Here is a 19,033-nt window from a genome sequence, read left to right on the forward strand (position 1 = left end):
AAATTAATTTTCATACATTTGAATTATGCTAACACAGTTGACAAAAGTATGTGGATACATTTTTCCCAAGATAAATAGTCAAATTGAAGTCGTGTTATGCTGTCGCTCAATGTAATCAGTCTCTCCCAGCTATTATAATGCTGTGGGAATTGTTTAAGCATTCAATATAATTAAAACAATCTGTTATCAAATGGAATAAGTAGGTCAGTTTGTATTGTAGTTAATTATAATAAATAATTACATGTTTTATTAATATCAAGTGTATTATTACATTTAAATGTAAAAGTAGGAGCCAGGAGCAGGATCATGGGGTTAGATATACCAGAAATTATACCATATTTGGGAATGCTGTTCCTGAGAGCAGGTTAATGTCTTATAGCCGAACACCCTCAGGGTCATGATAAAATGCAGCTCGGTCGCGCTGTAGTTCTCTCTCACATCCTCAACACATGGCTACATTTTGCTGCCAAGCTGAGAAAGATCTCCGTGCTTAATGTGCCCTAATGTATGAAATACCAGAGGGACGTTCCTAGTGCCGACCCTCAGAGCAGAGCAGGTGCATGGCAGATTTGTTCTAAGTAACATCTAAGTGCTGAGACACACAGGGTTGAAGCACTTATTGTATGTAAAACAAAGAAATGTCAGGAAATTTGATCATTATTATGTAGATAGCTTACATTAAATGTACAACAATAATGCATTTAATATTCTAAATATTTAAAATTATTAATTTTAAATGTTACATTATTAAATGTAAATATTTATTATTATTAAAATATGAATAATTTAACAGAAAAAAGATACCAACGATATTAAATTGAACATACAAAATTATTAATTTAATTAAACATTACATTTTATTTTATTTGAATATAAAACATGTTGCAAGTGAAACAAATAGTTAAACAAACAACAAACATAATTTAACAGGAAAATTATGTAAAAAATTACATTTAACATGTGATTTGTTAAAGTTATTTAATTAAAATAAATACATTTTTAAAGTTTGAAGTCTGGAAGTGTTTTGCAGAGTAAATAATTAGGAATTAATTTATCAATATATATATTTAAACATAAAAAGTGATGGACATTTTTTATTGACAACACAAGTTTTCTATATATTTTCTCAGTCCTGCACCCTCAAGAAAATGATTTATAAAATCTTGACCCAGTAATCAAGAACATCTGGAGAAGTCATGGAACCCTTTCAAACCATTTCAAAACTGCCCATATGGCAACATGTTTGCTTTATAAAAAAAAAAAGAAGAAAAAAAAGGAAAACATCTTTGCTTGCAAGATAAATATGAAGCTTAAAGGCTTAAGAAGGCTTGGGTGCATTGTTTTAGCTTAGCTGTAGTGTTTACATGTTTTATTAGGTGGTTCTAAGCTGGAAATGTTTATTTTTAGGTTTAAAAGTGCCGTAGATGAGGTGCATCCAGGTCAAAAACTGTAAAGAGTTTCATGTATTTTACTCTTTGGTGTGTAAATCCAAATTACAAGCTGAATAACCAGAGTAATGGCAACATGTCGCCTCTGTAATTCATACTGTAGATGAATGGCTTTCATTTTTGTTCTGATTTCAAGAATTAATTTTCGTGAAACTTAGTCATAAGCTAATTACAGAGTTTGTGGTTTGAGGGCTTTTGTTTTTCTCCCTTGAGGCATCTGCTGACTTTCCTGGTGTCTGGTTTCCATTTCCACACAAGAATGCTGACAGCCCTTGTCTGAATTTTTGGAGGGTTTTGAGGGAAAAGATCAGTTGAAGAAATGCTAATGCTTTCCATTAACTTCACTTTGCTTCTTTATATGAAATATCACAGTGTCACTCTTTCAGTCTGACTCTCACTGAGGGACTGGTTTATAGAGGTCAGTGTGTAAAAATGCTCCATTGTGTTGAGTCCGAACTCACTGAACTGTGCCACCAATGTAAGAATGGGTTCTGGTGAAGCACACCGCCTCAAGAAAAATAAATGTTTCAGCAGGATTTCATGCCCATTAGTTTACAGCCACAGAGATATATGGGTATGTGTTAACATTTCACTCCAGGAAGGACAAGACAAACTGAATGAAATGCCTACAAGTGTGTACTGTACATCTTCATATGTCAAAGTACCTTCTCCTGACCTATAGTTTAATATTCAGAGGTGATTATGAATAAACCACTGATAAGTTAACTTCCTGAAGAGCATAAATACTTAAACATGTCGCTTTTGGTTTGCTTTTTTACCCTCAGTTGGTCAGAAAATATTGGCAGACTCCAATGACAGTATCTGTTGAAAAGTATTTTTTGGGTCATACTTCCCAGACGTAGGCTAGAATCTGTGATTGCGAAGTACAGTGAATATCCACACTGTTTCGGTGACTGACAGCCACACATTCACCTCAAAACATTAGATTCATCTGCGCTGGAGCCGCACCGGTGCACAACTCACACAAGGAAGATAATTTCACAAATAACTGCAATTGCAGGTTTTCAAACAGAGATGGCGACAAAGAGGCAAAACTTACAGACTGCAGCTTTAAAGGTGCCATCTGTAATGTTTGGCAAAAAAAGTCATACTCCACATTCCATACCAGATGGGGGCAGTATGCCTCAATAAAGTGAATTGGTCTACTCTAGAGTAACAAACGAGAAACGGCATAGTCTCTATGCTCCGCCCCTACTTTCACAACAACACTACACCTAACTGTGCGTTCACACCGCCGGCGTCTAGAGCGTCAAAAATCGCTCTTGCCGCTCTGCTCACGAAGCTGCAGAAATATTTGTGAGCACTCAGATGCTCTAACGTAGATCGAATGCTTATTTTGTATTTAAAGAGGCCGCAAAGCAAACAAGCTTGTTGATCTCGTGCAGACTAACCACAAGGAGTTATAAGTTAACCTTATTAAATATTGTTGTGGACGAAATATTATGATCCTTTACTTAAAATGAACAATCTCAGACACCTTGGTCCACGTATCACTTTTAATTTATTTTTTATGTCCTTGTACGAAAACAGGGACACATCATAGATTAATACAAACGCTAAACAGCAATAATCAACCTGTCCTTTATTCTGCTTGGGAACTAATGTGCCAACTCTCAAGCATTCACCGTGAGACACACGCAATTGACTCTTTTCACACGCTTTCACGCCACACATAAATTTTTTCATGCACAGAAATACCACGAAGCAAAGAGGACACGGAGACCAACAGACTAGATAGAGCAGGTTAGTTATGATATAATAAAATGGGTAAGTTATAGCTAGCTAATTATCAAACACAGCTACGGTTAGCCATCGCTAACATTAGCACGTTTATCGAACAGCCTTCGATACATTTCTATGTTATAACTTCCCGAAAACAAATACACAAACATATAAAACAAACTTCTAGCGAAATACTAACATCATCTTACTTACCAATCGAAAAGAAATGTTGCAAGTTCAGAGTCGAACCTCATTTCTTTCAGGTCCATCAGTTATCTCCAGCGATTAAAAGCAGTGCCGATGTTTACTCTGGTTCGGCTCCTTTTTTTATCGGATTTGATTTGTGATTCCGAGCGTGGTTGTTTCCCTGTAGCGGGTGGTGGTCTCTTGCCAAGGGCTTCAGCCATCCTACCGCTCTCTTCCCTGAACTGAAATGAAGTACTGTGCTGTACTTTCCACATGATTGACATCAGGTTCAGGTACGCCCACAAGCCGTGCGAGTTATTCGTGTATTGCAGGTTGGCTGGTGGTTATGTTGCCCGCATACCGCCTCCCATGGCCGAAACTGGTATTACGACACCTGTCGGGCCGGGGCTTGTAATGCTAATGCTAATTAAGGTTGATATCTCTGCAGCACTATAACTTGACATTTTTTTAATGACATCATCGCCCTTATTTCTTCTCATTCTTTTGATGCGTGTGTAGGTCATGTTATGGATATTTTTACTTTAATTTTTGCATATGGCACCTTTAACTATAACAAGAAGTGTATAAATGTTAAGTATATGTGAGGTATTTATTTAAAGTATGTTTCCAGTTCCATTAATAGTTTAGGTATATGTATGTTTAAATACATTTATATATGTATCATCGTGGTCCATGATGCATGAGATTTCATACTTTTATGTTTCGACATACAGCGGAGTGATGGTAAAGCAAACTTGACTTGACAACACTGTTTCTCTTGGTGTTTTCACTGCTAGTTCACTATTTTGGCTGTTTTGGTGTTTTGGGTGAGGATGGTGTCTTGCGGTTGCTAGGCTGTTCTGAATGGTTGCCAGGCGCAAGTCAAAAGAGCTCATGCCCAAGTCTGTGACATTTTGTATTTTCTTTCAAAGGTGTTTTTTTATCTGGCAGTAGCACACCTCTATTCTACAAGCCACATGGTTTAGATACACTATCAATTATGTCCTGCAAAGAGCAAATTTATCTTCTGCTTATCTTAGACGTCATCTCTAATTGTTTTAGGACTCGGTCAAGGAATAAAAAGCCTGTGGTCCATCGTAGTACACTGTTCCTCGATACAGACTTCTCCTGTAGATACTCTTCAAATTATATAGGAGTATATAATTATATATACTCTTATAATTTTATAAATATATAAATTGTCAACATTTGAAGTGGATCAAAACCTTTAATCAAAGTTGTCCTAAAACCTAAAACCAAACTGCGTACTTATCTTAGAAAAACTTTGATTAATTTTTTGCGATCCACTCTTATAGTTTATTTAATTAGAATTATAGAAGTATTAAAAAACGTATATATATATATATATATATATGCACACACACACACACAAACATGTATTTATGTATGTTATAATTGCAAATACTTGATGTCACTTTTGGTTTATAATTATTTGTTCAAATCTAGTCAAGCATCCAGTCCATCACTGTTCAGATTTAAAGTTTAAAGTTTTCATTCAGGGTCAATAGATTCACTGCAGATGTCTTCTCAGAATCGGAATGAACTGAATATATCCTCAATGCTTTTTTTACTTCATTTTTTCTGGCCTGAAAGACCATTTCTCTAAGGATATCTGCCATCTCTTTACAAGCCAAGAAAACATTGCCCTCCATCATTGTTTATTTATGTCTTTTCTTTGCACGTATTTTGTTCTTGACCTGCTGGACGTGCCTGTCATATTTTTGTTTCCGTCCTACATCTCACCCGCTTGTATGGTTTTGGAAGGGAAAGATTACATTTATGCGAGAGATCAAGGACGATCTTTGTGTAGAGCAAAATGAATCAATTTCCTCTGAGAAAATAAATTACTACACCTACTTCATCTGACCTGAACACTCCCCGTGTAGAGCTCTTACAACATGAGGAGAATTTGAAATCACAGCTGCTGGACATTGGTCATAAAGACAGAGATCATTTCTATGCTTGTCCTTAAGATCTTCAATACCAAAAGAAGGAAGTATTCATCCATATTTAACACCCAGATGAGCGGAAACTGGCAGCTCTTTTATATTCCTTAAAGGGATAGTTTCAGCCCTAGCAAATTTATTAATGTTTTCTCATTATAAAGAAAGCAAAAAGTTTGGAACTATATGAGGGTTCAGACCTTCTCACTCACTAGTTATTATATAAATATGTCCTCAAATGAGATTGAAACAACATGAGGTAGAGTAAATGCTGACATCATTTTCAGGTTCATGAGAAATATTCTTTTAAAATCCCGTTGCTTCGCTGCAACAACTGCCACCGCAAGCATTTGAGAAACTCCCTTTGACATTGATGGAAACCCTGCAGTGATCTGAGGTGCCAAACACTGTTTTTCCATTGATAAAAGCACAAAGCGTACATTGTTCTGGTTTGACCTGGAATACAGAAAGATTTAATTGCATAACAATCCTTGTAATCCATTGGCTAAATCAAAAAGAAATGTCTGACCTAGTAATTCCAAAAGATTAGGTGAAATGCTTGAGTCATGGATATGGAGATAGAGAGCAGGTGGAGGCAGGCATGACAGGTGAATTAATCCTTCCTCGGAGCATTTTAAGACAAGGCTCAACCTGCACCTGATTTAACTTGAGCTTGGATTCAAAGTTTTGGATTCAAGCCTCCAAAAAAGAGCAGCGTTCATTCCAGACTATCCACCATATTTCTAATGCAGGTCCAGGCAATTCTATTCTTAACTAAAATGTGGTTTCTGTTATCACTCGCTTCCACATATTTTAAGCTATAAAAAAACCTGATCTTTATGCTGCCTGTTGCTTAGAACTTATAGATGGATTGATGGAGATAGTCCCATAAATCTACTTGTATATAAATAAATCAGCAAGCCTTTTTTTTAAGTATTTAATTGTTAGTTATTGAACAGCACACCATTATATGTATATATATAGTCAATCTTTCATTCGTTATCTGGCTTGGCTCGGTGTTCATCTTCAGTTCTCTCTTCACAGCAGTGTAATTCAGACATATGGATAATGTTTTCATGATTTCACACAGGTTTTAAGTCTAAAAGGCCATTCACACCAAGTATGATACCTGTAACAATAACGCTTTAGAGAATAGACTACAGCATAGACTAGACACTACAGCTATAACAATAACAACAATTGCAAAATTAGTAGTTTCCTGAACAGTGTTTGGAATAACGGCGTTTAAAAGAACGGCGTTAGGTAACAACGTTATTTTTTCAGTAACGCGGTAATCTAACTAATTACTTTTCCCGTAGTTACAACGCCATTAACGTTACTGAACGTTAAATGCGGTGCGTTACTTTGCATTGATTTAATAAACTAATGCAATCCGAACGGACCCCTGGCTCACACAGCAAGTGAGCAGGTGGGTTAATGACGAGATAAGCGGTTGTGATTGGCTAGGCAGAGTCATGTGTTTCATGGTAGCCAATCAGAGCCAGTGTTTTTACACATATGCCAGCACACCGGGCTGCGCCAGCGGCGCCAAACACACACACGCATTCATGCAACAGCTACACAGAGATGGCGAGTGAGGAGCAATCCGATGAAAAGTTGGCATTTTCAAGGTTAAGTTATAAGCACTACTTCAAATTCATTGTGGTCAAAGGCAAGAACGTGCATGTAATGTGTGACACGCAACAAAGCTATTGGCCAAAAACACTTTTCTTACAAAGATAATACTTGAAGTGCAGGATAAAACTCTTGCTGTCTGTTGACGTGCAATAAATATTGAAAGTTATATACCTGTCTGTTCTACTCATTTCAATAGACTTGTGAAAACTGAAAAAAAAAAAAAAAAAAAAGTACAAATTCTCTGATATGTAGCAACTTTTTTTTTTTTTTACAGTAACGCAAATAGTTACTTTCCCTGGTAACGAGTTACTTTTATTATAGTGTAATTCAGTTACTTTTTGGAACAAGTAGTGAGTAAATATAACTAATTACTTTTTTAAAGTAACGTTCCCAACACTGTTCCTGAATGATAAATTCAATTAATTTAATTTTTATTTGTATAGGGCATTGTACGATACAAATCATTGCAAAGCAACTTTACAGAAAATTATGTTTCCAATATTTAGAAATAGCTTATCAGTGGTTACTGTCAGACATTATCAAACAGATGATGAACACTATTAACAGCATTTATTATAATGCAATCAAAATTAAAGCAATATTTGTTAGTTCTGTATGTTGTTTCAGGGTTGTCATAATCTGGGGTCCTCTGAGGGTCAGCATCATCTCTTCTCAGGTGTTCTGCTCCAGACTGGAGCTTGTGTAAATCCTAGTTACCACGGGATGTCAATTAGTGGACTTTGCTATCCTAGGTACTACCAAAAGTCCAGAGTTTTCTGACCTTAGGGAGCCTGATGGATTGTAGCATGGTAGAAAACTAGGTAGATACGGCAGGAGCTAAACCATTAAGGGCCTTATAGGTAAGTAATTTAAAATTTGGGTAATATAATCATAATTTCTTTACCTGGTAAGGACCCTAGCCACTGCATTTTGGACTACCTGTAGCTTTTTTCTGTTTTTTCTATTTTTTGAAGATGCCGGACAACCACCTAGCATTGCAGTAATCCAGTCCGGTTTTCAAAAGACAAGTTGCTGTCCAATATAGCACCCAGATTTTTGACTGAAGAGGAAGTAACAGTACATCCGTCTAGTTGCAAATTGTAATCTACGAGATTATGTGTACTGTTTTTGGTCCAATAAGTAATATCTCTGTCTTATCCAAATTTAATAGGATTTAAATTAAAAATTATTGGTCATCTAATGTTTAAAATTTCTAACACACTCTGTTAGCTTAGATAATTCATCTGGTCTTTGAGATATTTAATTGAGTATCATAATCATAACAGTGAAAACTAATCCTGTATTTTCTAACAATATTACCAACGGGCAACATGTATATTGAATATAGCAGAGGACCTAGGACAGATCCTTGTGGCACTCCTTATTTTACTGTTGATAAATGAGATGAGTGCCCATTTAAATAAACAAAGTGGTAGCGATCGGAAAGATAGGATCTAAACCATCTAAGAGCCTGCTCTTGAATACCTGTATAGTTTTGTAATCAATCTATAAGTATGTCATGATCTATGGTGTAGAGCACAGCACTAAGATCAATTAAAACTAGCAATGAAATGCAGCCTTGGTCATTTTTAATTTTAATTAGTGCAGTTTCTGTGCTATGGTGGTCAACATTTAAAGTAGCATTGACAGGTGCAGAGCATGCATATAAGAAACAGTAAAAATGTAATTGTCTTCATTTTTTCAGCTGATGAATGATAAAAACATTGACATCCAATCCGAATCTATTTGATCTTTAAAGAGCGCAAGCACTTAACGGTGCCATTTCATGAAAATCAGACTTTTCTGTGTTTAAACAAACTCAGAAAACATGAAAAAGAACAACCTGGTCATTTGATTTTTTTTTTTGGGGGGGGGGACTTCTCTGCAATATAAACACCCATTAATCTGCAAGTTTCCACCCATGGTGGAGTTTTCTCAAGCGATAACTGGACTAGTTCTATCGTCATGGCGAAAGTTCAAGTAAAGCATGTGTGTTTTGAACATGAACTTGTCTGTATTTGACAGTTCACTTTAAGACATGAAAGAGAACTTACTTTAGTAGTCATATGCCACATGACAGACCCTTTCTTTGAATGAGATCAGAAAACTGTATATATCAGATGTTTAAACTTGTTTAAAACGCATGTTTTCATCATGATAGCGTTTATAATTAAAACCAAACATGTTTTTTAGTGGATTATCTGTGTCAGATTCATGGACTTCTTTCAGTTGCCGTTTTCCTGACTTCAGTTCTAGTTTAGTTCCTGTGTGCCCAATTATTTTTATGTTCCTGTTCTCGTCTAATCATTAGTAGTTAACCTCCATTCACCTGTGTTTAATTTATCAACCTCATTATCACGTGTATATTAGTTGCCCTTTTGTAGTTCTCCTTGGTCCGGTATTGTGAACCTGCCTGCCTATTTTTTTTTTTATTTATTAAAAACTATTTCCATTAGTCTTCATCTTCTTCATACATTTATCTCACTGTAGCTGTGACAATCTGAGATAAGCTGTTAAGGCACAGCCCTATTCTGAAAAAGGGGGCAGGGAGCAGCATCTCATCTGCATTTAAAGAGACATGCACAGAAACAGCCTGATTCTGCTTCCCCTCAAAATAGGCATTTTCTAAATTATATGACCAAAATAAATTACCTGTGGGGTATTTTGAGCTAAAACTTCACAGACACATTCTGAAGACACCTTGGACTTATATTACATATTTTAAAAAAGGGCATAATAGGTATCCTTTAAAGTGGCTGACTACAAACCTGCAGCGTACAGTTACTGTTCCTAATACAGTTAATTAATGGGCTTGATATGTTTTAGTGACCATCATTCATCCTTGTCAGATTTGACAAAAGCACAGTTGAATGCCAGTGAAAGGCTAGCCTAGAAAGTCAGTGGACAAAAGAAACTTGCAACAGCACAGTGCTTTCAGTCTTTCTCTGCCCTTGAGCCAGGCTCTTCATTTTGTTGGATGTTATTTCTTGTGTTCCACTACACTAGGTTGTTCTGGACAATTTATTTGCTTCGGTTTGGTGAGCTGAAGTGTCTTTACCAAAGAATGCATCCATTCTTGTTTTTCAGAGCTGTCTTTTGTGATTTAAAATAGCACTGAAATTTTGAAAACATCTGCAGTAGTACAAGACTCTTGTATAGTACAATGATCTTTATTGATTCTTCCCACACTGGACTCATAAGACGTAATTTTCAACCTGCTGGGCCTAAATTTGTCCACCTGTAATTAAATCCTGGACTTTCTAACTGGAAGACCTCAGTCAGTCCATGTCAGTCACAACACCTCGAGCACTACCACACTGAGCACAGGTGCTCCACAAGGCTGTGTGCTCAGCCCGCTGCTTTTCACGCTGCTGACTGCTGCTGGACCACTAACACCATGTCACTCTCCAAGAGGCACAACAGCACCTACACTTTCTCCTCCTGCTGAAAAAAGCAGGTCTCCCTCCACCCATCCTCACCAAATTCCACAGAACAGCTGCAAAGATCATCGGCTCCCCTCTCCCCTCCATCCTGGACATTTTCCTTACATGATGCTCCAGCAAAGCCCGCAGTATCGTGAATGACCCCACCCATCCCTCCCACAGTCTCTTCCAGCTCCTACCATCAGAAAGACGGTACCGGATCATCAGAGCCCGCTCCGTCAGACTGCTCAACAGCTTTCTCCCCAGGCTGTGAGAGCCGTGAACTCAAATCACAACCCGTCCTGAACCCCCCTACCTCCTGAAACATGGACCATCTCATCTCCATTCAACCCAAACAACCCCCAACCTTACCACATCACAGAAAAACAGTTTGAAACTCTTGTTTTTGTTTTGTTTTTTTAAACACACTCTCCTCTATGTGCACTAGATCTTTTTCACACACACTGCTGTGTACATGATGCCAGAAAAGACTCAATTGTAATATGTTTATGTTTACATGCTCATGCACTTCAAATCATTTTGTGCTGTTCTCCATCCATGCTTGATTTACAATGTTTCTCTTTGCACATGTCAGTAGGATAGTCGTGTATATGTTTATACTGTTTTACTTAATTGTTTTATGTTTGTATTTATGTAGCACCGTGGTCCTGTGAAGCACGACATTTAGTTCTTCTGTATGTCCACACATAGAGCGGAATGACAAAAAAGCTTAACTTGACTTAACTTGAGGTTAAATGTAGTTGCATACAGTCATAATCAGATGTTTGTGGTTTTATTTTTATAGTGCTTTGTTTTTGTTTGTGTTTTGTCCTTATTCAGACATTACGGTTGTTTGTTGGAGGTGGTTCAGTTTGGCCGGAAGGAATATAAGTCCTCATGAGTTTAAAGAGAGCAGGTTTCCGTTCACCTCAGGCGTTCTCTTGAGATCAGCTCACATAAAAGCCTAACTAGACTCAGGTGTTGCTTCAGGGCTCTTTCCTCCTTCTATGATAGTTTAGCCAATACAAGTTATGCATCATCTTTCTTCAACATATTTGTATATTTTCCTCTGTTGCTCAAGGCAACTGTCAGTTTCAATCAGGTGACTTTCCACTGGCCAGAGACTCGGTACATGTTCCAGGTCAAATAGTAAATGGAAACAGACCCAGTTCTTTCTTTCCTTTATTCACTGTCTTTCCATTATGAGCACTTTTCCATGAACTTATGATTCCTTTCACTTTCATAGCAACTCACACAAAGAATCCATTTCCCTTAGTGCATCTCCATCTTTGCTTCATCTTTAAAGTTACACTGTAATGGAAGTAGAAACAGATCTTTAATCCTGTTTTGTGACAAATATCTAAGTGAAACGGATTGAAGAAAAATGGGTAGGGTTTGATTTTGTTCAGTGTTTGTTGATGAAGGTGGATCAGAATCAGAGCTTCCAGCCAATTGTAGAAATCTTTGAATTCTTCGCAATAATATAAATAAATTATATTTATATCATTTAGAAAATAGAAAGTTATTTTATTTCATGTTTACCTTGATTAGAGCAAAACAATTGTAATGTGTTTTTATTTTGCTCAAGGCAATTTGAGTCAGGTTATTATTATTATAATATTTTTTTTTCACATTTACCAAGCTGCTCTTATCATTATAAAAATCAGACATCGTTAGGCTCCAAAAATAAGTAATTAAAAATAATAATTGTGTCCCTAAATTATTTCAAATAAAAAATAAAATAAAGCACATTAAATAATACCCATGAAATGAAAATGTCACTCCATTTTGGTAGTGCAGGATAAAATATGTTACAGTGATATTTCCCATATAGTGATTCCTGTAGTCCCTTGGCTTTATAATGACTTCTGGAAATGCTTAGGGAGGCTTCTTTTTTTTAAGAGTCAGTCCTAGTAAATTGCATTGACCTTTGCAATAAATGCCCTACTAACAGTGGCATTTGCTTTGTACAAGAGAATCTCTGTAATTTGAGGAACATCCTAAAAAAAAAAAAAAAAAAAAAAAAAAAACAGCTGCTGAGCATTTTTCTTGTAGAGCTTGTAGAGCAAAATCTAATTCATCAGCAGCCCCACCGGAGAAGACTGATGCAAGCTGCATTCACTATCTGCTCCAGTGTTTTCCCTTTGCATCCCATTATTCTGTCAAGGCCTAATGTTGCTAATAACAGGGCGGCTGACTGATAAGTTGTCCACATTGAATTAACAGATTTTAAGATGAATGCCTTTTTTTTCAGGAGTTCTTTTTTTTATGGTTTAATCCAAACATCTTTCATTTTTGCTGTTTATGTGCATAAAGGATTCAAGGATTCAAAGCTCTTATTGTCATATGCCCAGTGAGGAAACAAGTTTCCCTGAGCAATGAAAATCTTACTTTGCTGTCCACAATGAATGCCAATACAAGTGCAAAACTATACACACATACATACAAGACTATACACACATATACACATACATACAAGCGTAATAAACATAATAAGAAAAACTATACTGCAGGAGTAGAAATATAGGCTATGAAAAAATTGAAATATATAAAAATGTGAATGTACATTATTAACATATGGCCAAAAAAAAACAATAGTGCAGTAACATGCAAATTGTGTGCAACTACATGATACTAGCAGCAGTAACAGCAACAGATGTACAGATTGAGATGTGGCTACATAAGTAAAATGATATATACAGTCCCTCCAGAAAAACGCGATTATGCGATCGCCTGATTTAATGCATAATCAGCCAAGGGCTGCATATTTATGCAGGGGTCGCATTTTTCCAAAAACGCCGCACTTTCGCCGCATAAATTGCCGATTTCAGGAAGCAAAATATGCGGAGGTTGCATGATTTCATAATAATAATAATTTTCGTTGCAAAAAAGTCACATATATCTTAGCAGAAAGTTGAAAAATGTTGCTTTTACTTCACACAAGTAAATCGCCATTATTTCCCAATGGGAACCTTATGAAGTGACGTAATTGCGCGACGTGAACATCATCTGTGAAGCCCGCGGTGAAACCAGGGTGAAGGACACAAATCATTCTCATCTGCTAACAAAAATAAGCGCAAAAGACCGTGAGAAGCAGTTACCCGGTGTGTTACATGACAGTGGGGGCTAATTTTTTTGAGAGAGGGATGAGGATGAGGATGGCGAATGATAGGCCAGTGTTAGAGGCTACGCAGTTAGCTTTCATTTTCACAGTGGACTGTTGTAGTTTCATTCAGAAGTTGATGCACCTCTACAGTTGTAAGATTGTACTTTTTTTGTTACAGAATAGTACAAAAACCTTACAGTTGTAAGTATATTAGTAGTATGTAAAATAATTTACGTTGCAATAAGAGATTGCACTTTGCAATTCCTGTAAAACAGCATTTGTATATTTGTGCGTATATTTTATTTGTATTCATTTTTACAGAAGTTGTTGAATATTCCCTTGTAAAGCTAGAGAACTTGTTTGACTCAATGTTTTGTAAGTTTGAGCCATGTGTTAATTAAGGTCTGAAATAAAACAGAATGAGAACTTAAATATTATGTGATTTAGTATGCTTGCTTATCATAGGAAGACATAAGAAATGACTCATTACAGTAAGGTAGTAGCCTAGTGAGAACAGGGTGTTGGGGGGGAATCACATTTTTTCTCTTTTTCATCAAACCGCAGTTTTTGCAAGTTCCCGCAATTTCATCGCATAAGATTGCAAAAATATCCCGCATATTTCATCGCATCAGGGATTTTTGCCTGCAACAATCACAAAAATAATGCACGTTTTTCTGGAGGGACTGATTGATAGCCTGAATACACTGTAAGTCGCTTTGGATAAAAGCGTCTGCTAAATACATAAATTTAATTTATTTAATTTAATATTGATAACAAATTTGCAATAATGGCAGCAATAACATTACAGATGTGCAAATGAGATTAAATTATTTGGACCAACTGTTCTCTGAGATAGATAATCTACTAGCTAGCTACCCGTTTAAGAGTCTAATAGCTGAGGGGAAGAAGGAGTTCCTTAATCTGGAAGTCCTGCGATTCACACTCCTATACCTCCCTCCTGTAGGCTGCTTCATCCCCGCCAGCGATCCGCAGTCATCAGCGAACTTCAGTCTGATGTTGTTCTTGTGTGAACAGTGTGTAGAGGATGAGACTGTGGGGTTCCAGTGTTTGTTATGACAGTGTCTGAGGTCATATTTAAAGTAGCTCATATCACAGCAGGGCATATCCACCTTCTGCCAGCACTGTTTTATATGGAAAATTTCTTTTGCACTGTGGATTATGTGCATGGTTGTTGGTGCAAGCTTATATTTTTTGTTAACCCTGAATTGGGTTGGGTACAATCTAAAAACTGCTGGGTTGAAAACAACCCAATGTGGGTTATTTTGGCAACCCAGCGCTGGGTCAAAGAGGGAGGAACCCAACGATGGGTTATTTTAACCCAACCAGTTGGGGTATTATGTTTAACCCAGCATGCTGGGTTGTTTTTTTATGGTTTAAAATGACTACATTGCTAGGCTACAATTAGCTAAAATTAAATTAAGCTAGACATTAAAGCTACAAATCTTGTTCATTTTAAAATCACTTTTACACACTATCAAACTATCAAAAGGTAAATATTTATTAAAAACAAGAGAAAACAGTCAATAAGTAACATGCATGTAAGACAGTCCCTCCAGAAAAACGCAGATTATTTTTGTGATTGTTGCGGGCAAAAATCCTTGATTTTGCGGCAGGTTTTCTTAAAAAATGCGATGGAATATGCGGGATATTTTTGCAATCTTATGCGATGAAATTGCGGGAACTTGCAAAAACTGTGGTTTGATGAAAAAGAGAAAAAAAAAGGTGTCACTTCATAAGGTTCCCATTGGAAAATAATGGCGATTTTCTTGTGTGAAGTAAACGCAACATTTTTCAACTTTCTGCTAAGATATATGTGACTTTTTTGCAACGAAAATTATTATTATTATGAAATCATGCTACCTCCGCATATTTTGCTTCCTGAAATCGGCAATTTATGCGACGAAAGTGCGGCGTATTTGAAAAAAATGCAACCCCCGCATAAATATGCGGCCCTTGGCTGATTATGCATTAAATCACACGATCGCATAATCGCGTTTTTCTGGAGGGACTGGTAAGAAGAAAGGCAGAAAAGTATGGCATTAACAGGTATAGTTTATAAATAAGGCATTGAACATTTGTTGAATATAAATTTTAAGATCAAATTTTGACTTTTTTTGGTAAATTTTAAATATTGTTATATATAAAAATATATATGAAAACACTATTATACAATCATTGTAAAACTAGTTAAGTTCTTTACAAACTATTCTGGCATGACTGTACACAAATAAACCACAACATTAACACTGGTATTAACATTTAACGTGTGTGTGTGTGTGTGTGTGTGTGTGTGTGTGTGTGTGTGTGTGTGTGTGTGTGTGTGTGTGAAAGAATGTGAGCATGTGTGTGAATAACAGAGTGCAAACTCCATTTCTACTAAACCACACAGAACAAGCATTTAAGATTTTGTTTTTACAAATTATACACTTACAGTTTGTTTCATAGTCCATGACTACAGATCATGCATCACTGTCAATTTTCATGATCTCTTTAGCATAATTGATGTAGTCATGAAGAAGCCCCATCAGCACAGCATCTGACATCTTCTACATCATCCAGCGCAGCATCCTCCTTTAAAACCACTGCTGCATCAGTTTAGGGGAAAGAAGATCCTCCTATCTGACCAGCATTCATGTTCAATGAATGCAATTAGGTGGGTACCCTAGAGTTCAGTACCCAACCCTACCCTGAATATACTTTCTAACATTGTTTGGCTGTGAGAGACACAATGCAGTCTTTAGAAGTCATGGAAGACATTACAGTAACATTAGTTGCAAAGAATGTCATAAAACAACGCCTACAATAAATCAAAACCTCGACAGGTTTAAACATTTGCCAAAACAAAAGCTAAAAGAATTTATGCACATCATAAAACCTAAGAATTAACAACTTGGGAGTAGTCTGTAGATACAAATTACAGGTTATTTGTTAAATGGCTCCAATTGGTTGATTTTGGCTTGCAGAGGCTTGCAGATCATTCCAGGTTTATGGCACCATGACATTTTTGCCAAAACTTTATATTTGACTCAGAGATCATTTCGCCAATTTTAAAACAGTTGAATTACAAGCCCTTACTTAAGTGGAATGCTTCAACATTTTAGTGTCCAATGACATACAAGTTTAAAGCAATAGTTCGTCCAATTCAGATTTCATTCAGATCAATCTTTATTTCGTTGACGCACCTTTTTTTTATGATGATAAGGCGACGATGACTAGCTAAAAATGGCTCTAATGTCACTAAAACATGACGAGACGATTTCGAGTTTTCGTTGACGAGACGAGACGGAACGAAAATGATTATAAGTCTGATGTTCATAATGCATGTCATTTCTGCCTGTTTTGGAGAAGCACCCAGCTGCATCCTGCAGATCGAGGTGGGGATGCACCTGGGACGGGGATGCAGGCCCGTCGCAACAAGGCAGGCAAACCAAGCAATTGCTTGGGGCCCCGAGCTGACCTGGGGCCCCAAGACAACGACTGGTTAAGAATAAAATGCAACGACACTGTGTGAGCGCCCCTTTGATCGTCAATGCAGTAACATCTAATGACACTGTTATTGGGATCCCCCTCAAGGGGGCCCCTCTCAGTAGTCGCTGACAGCAGCCAACCAACCAAGTCAAGTGATCTCTGCTTTTTTTTTCGAACGGAAGGAATATGGTTACTGTAATATGTTTTTTTTTAACGGGATAAGGAAAACGCAGATCAGAAATCGCAGACTGCAAGGAGTCAGCAGTGTTTTGATTTGAGGGCTCAGGCAAACATAAAGAGAACGTCGTGGCGTGTTTCGATTGCAAGAATCGCGGAATCCAGTCATAAAAACGGAATTTACAGTTTAACGCAGAATGACACGTAATTTGCCAAATTTTGAATGAATGAATTAAAAATAGGTCATTGCACTTACATCAAACCACGATACGGACTAATATCTGTAAATATTAAGCAGGAACAGTCTGTTTACATATGAATCCTGCATGTTCTGCGTGTCTCTGTTAATGAAAGGAGCAGAAGCGAGTCTTCCTTGAAGACTCACTGAAGCGCGCGTGACGCTCGCGGTGATTTCAGTCTCGCGTCTGATGTCTCACTAAATAAGGATGTGAACACATGAACAACATCTACAGAACTGCTCTTAACAAAAACTTTAGTTTGCTTAATTTTCAATAATTAAAAGATAAATTAATGTTTGGTGTTTAATGTGCATCTCAGAAAATGCTTTATTTAAAAACCCACCTGAATGGCACTTAAATGCACTTAATTCATCTGTCAACTTTATTGTCATTGTTCAAAGTACAAGTACAGACAGAGAAACAAGTAATAATAATTAAATGTTTTTTTTTTATGTATGCATTGCATTCTATGCATTTAAAAAAAAATAATCTAAAAAAGTAAACTTTTAACGCACCCCTGAGCTGGTAATAGTGACCTCTTTCAATATGCTAACAGTGAAATGGTAAAACGTACTTCACAGGTAATTTCAGATTTTTGTTTCAATGATTTCCCAGCTACACCATCAACTTCATCCTCAACATCAACAGATGCATCACTTCTCAGTGCTGATTTTTCTGCTATAAAGCACAAAGTACCAAAAGCTCTATAATTATAGCTGATATCCTGCACAGCCCAGAGTTTAAACTAAGTTTGTGCTGTCATATTATTAGAAGAAAAAAAAAAACAGTGCAAATCACTATTGAATTCCCACCAAACTATTTTTTCAAGCAGTATTTGCACTGTAAACCTTTTTTAATTTATATAAAGTGCGGGTGAACTTAAACTGTATGGCTATGCTGTGGTTCCTGTAGGCTTTGCGTGTGTGTGTGTGGGGGGGGGGGGGGGTAGGTGTTGTCGGGGGGCCTCTATGTCCATTTTGCTTGGGGCCCCCAAATTCCTTCAAACGGCCCTGCGGGGATGCACGTACTTTTAAATGCGCACTTGAGCAGCGCAACACACTGTGACTCCATGTTGCTTTGAGCACATCATTCTGCACCCGCGATGTGCATACGCGCTTTGTGCGCTCTGTTTTGAAGCGTTTAATATTATCATGGTTTTGGGCACTGAAAGATTATTAAAAGCCTATATTTTTATACCTAACCTACACAATACATTTAAAATGAGCATGATTTTATTGTATATTATTTGTGTGTAGTGTAGTATATATAAATACATACACTTCTTAGCTCTAGACATCCATATATAAATATAAAATTATGTGGCTTCGATAACTCTCTCTTTTTTGACCATACATGTGTTTGCATCCCTGAATGTTTGTCACTTTAATTAGACAGGGTTGTATGATGTTTGTGTTTACAAGTAATATGCATCTTGTTGTTGCACTGGCAGACAAGTTGAAGCACAAGTTGTAGAGCATAAGTATGTGTTCCTCAATAGCTTATATTTTGGGCACGTTGTTCATTGCACTTTAGCAATTTCTCAAATAAAGCCACAATTGCCAAAGTAAGAATGTTTTTATTCCTGGCTTTTTTGGAGTAAAACAGTGATTCCACTGTTACC

Source organism: Carassius auratus, chromosome 24 (genome assembly GCF_003368295.1).
Source record: "Carassius auratus strain Wakin chromosome 24, ASM336829v1, whole genome shotgun sequence".
NCBI classification, from domain to species: Eukaryota; Metazoa; Chordata; class Actinopteri; order Cypriniformes; family Cyprinidae; genus Carassius; species Carassius auratus.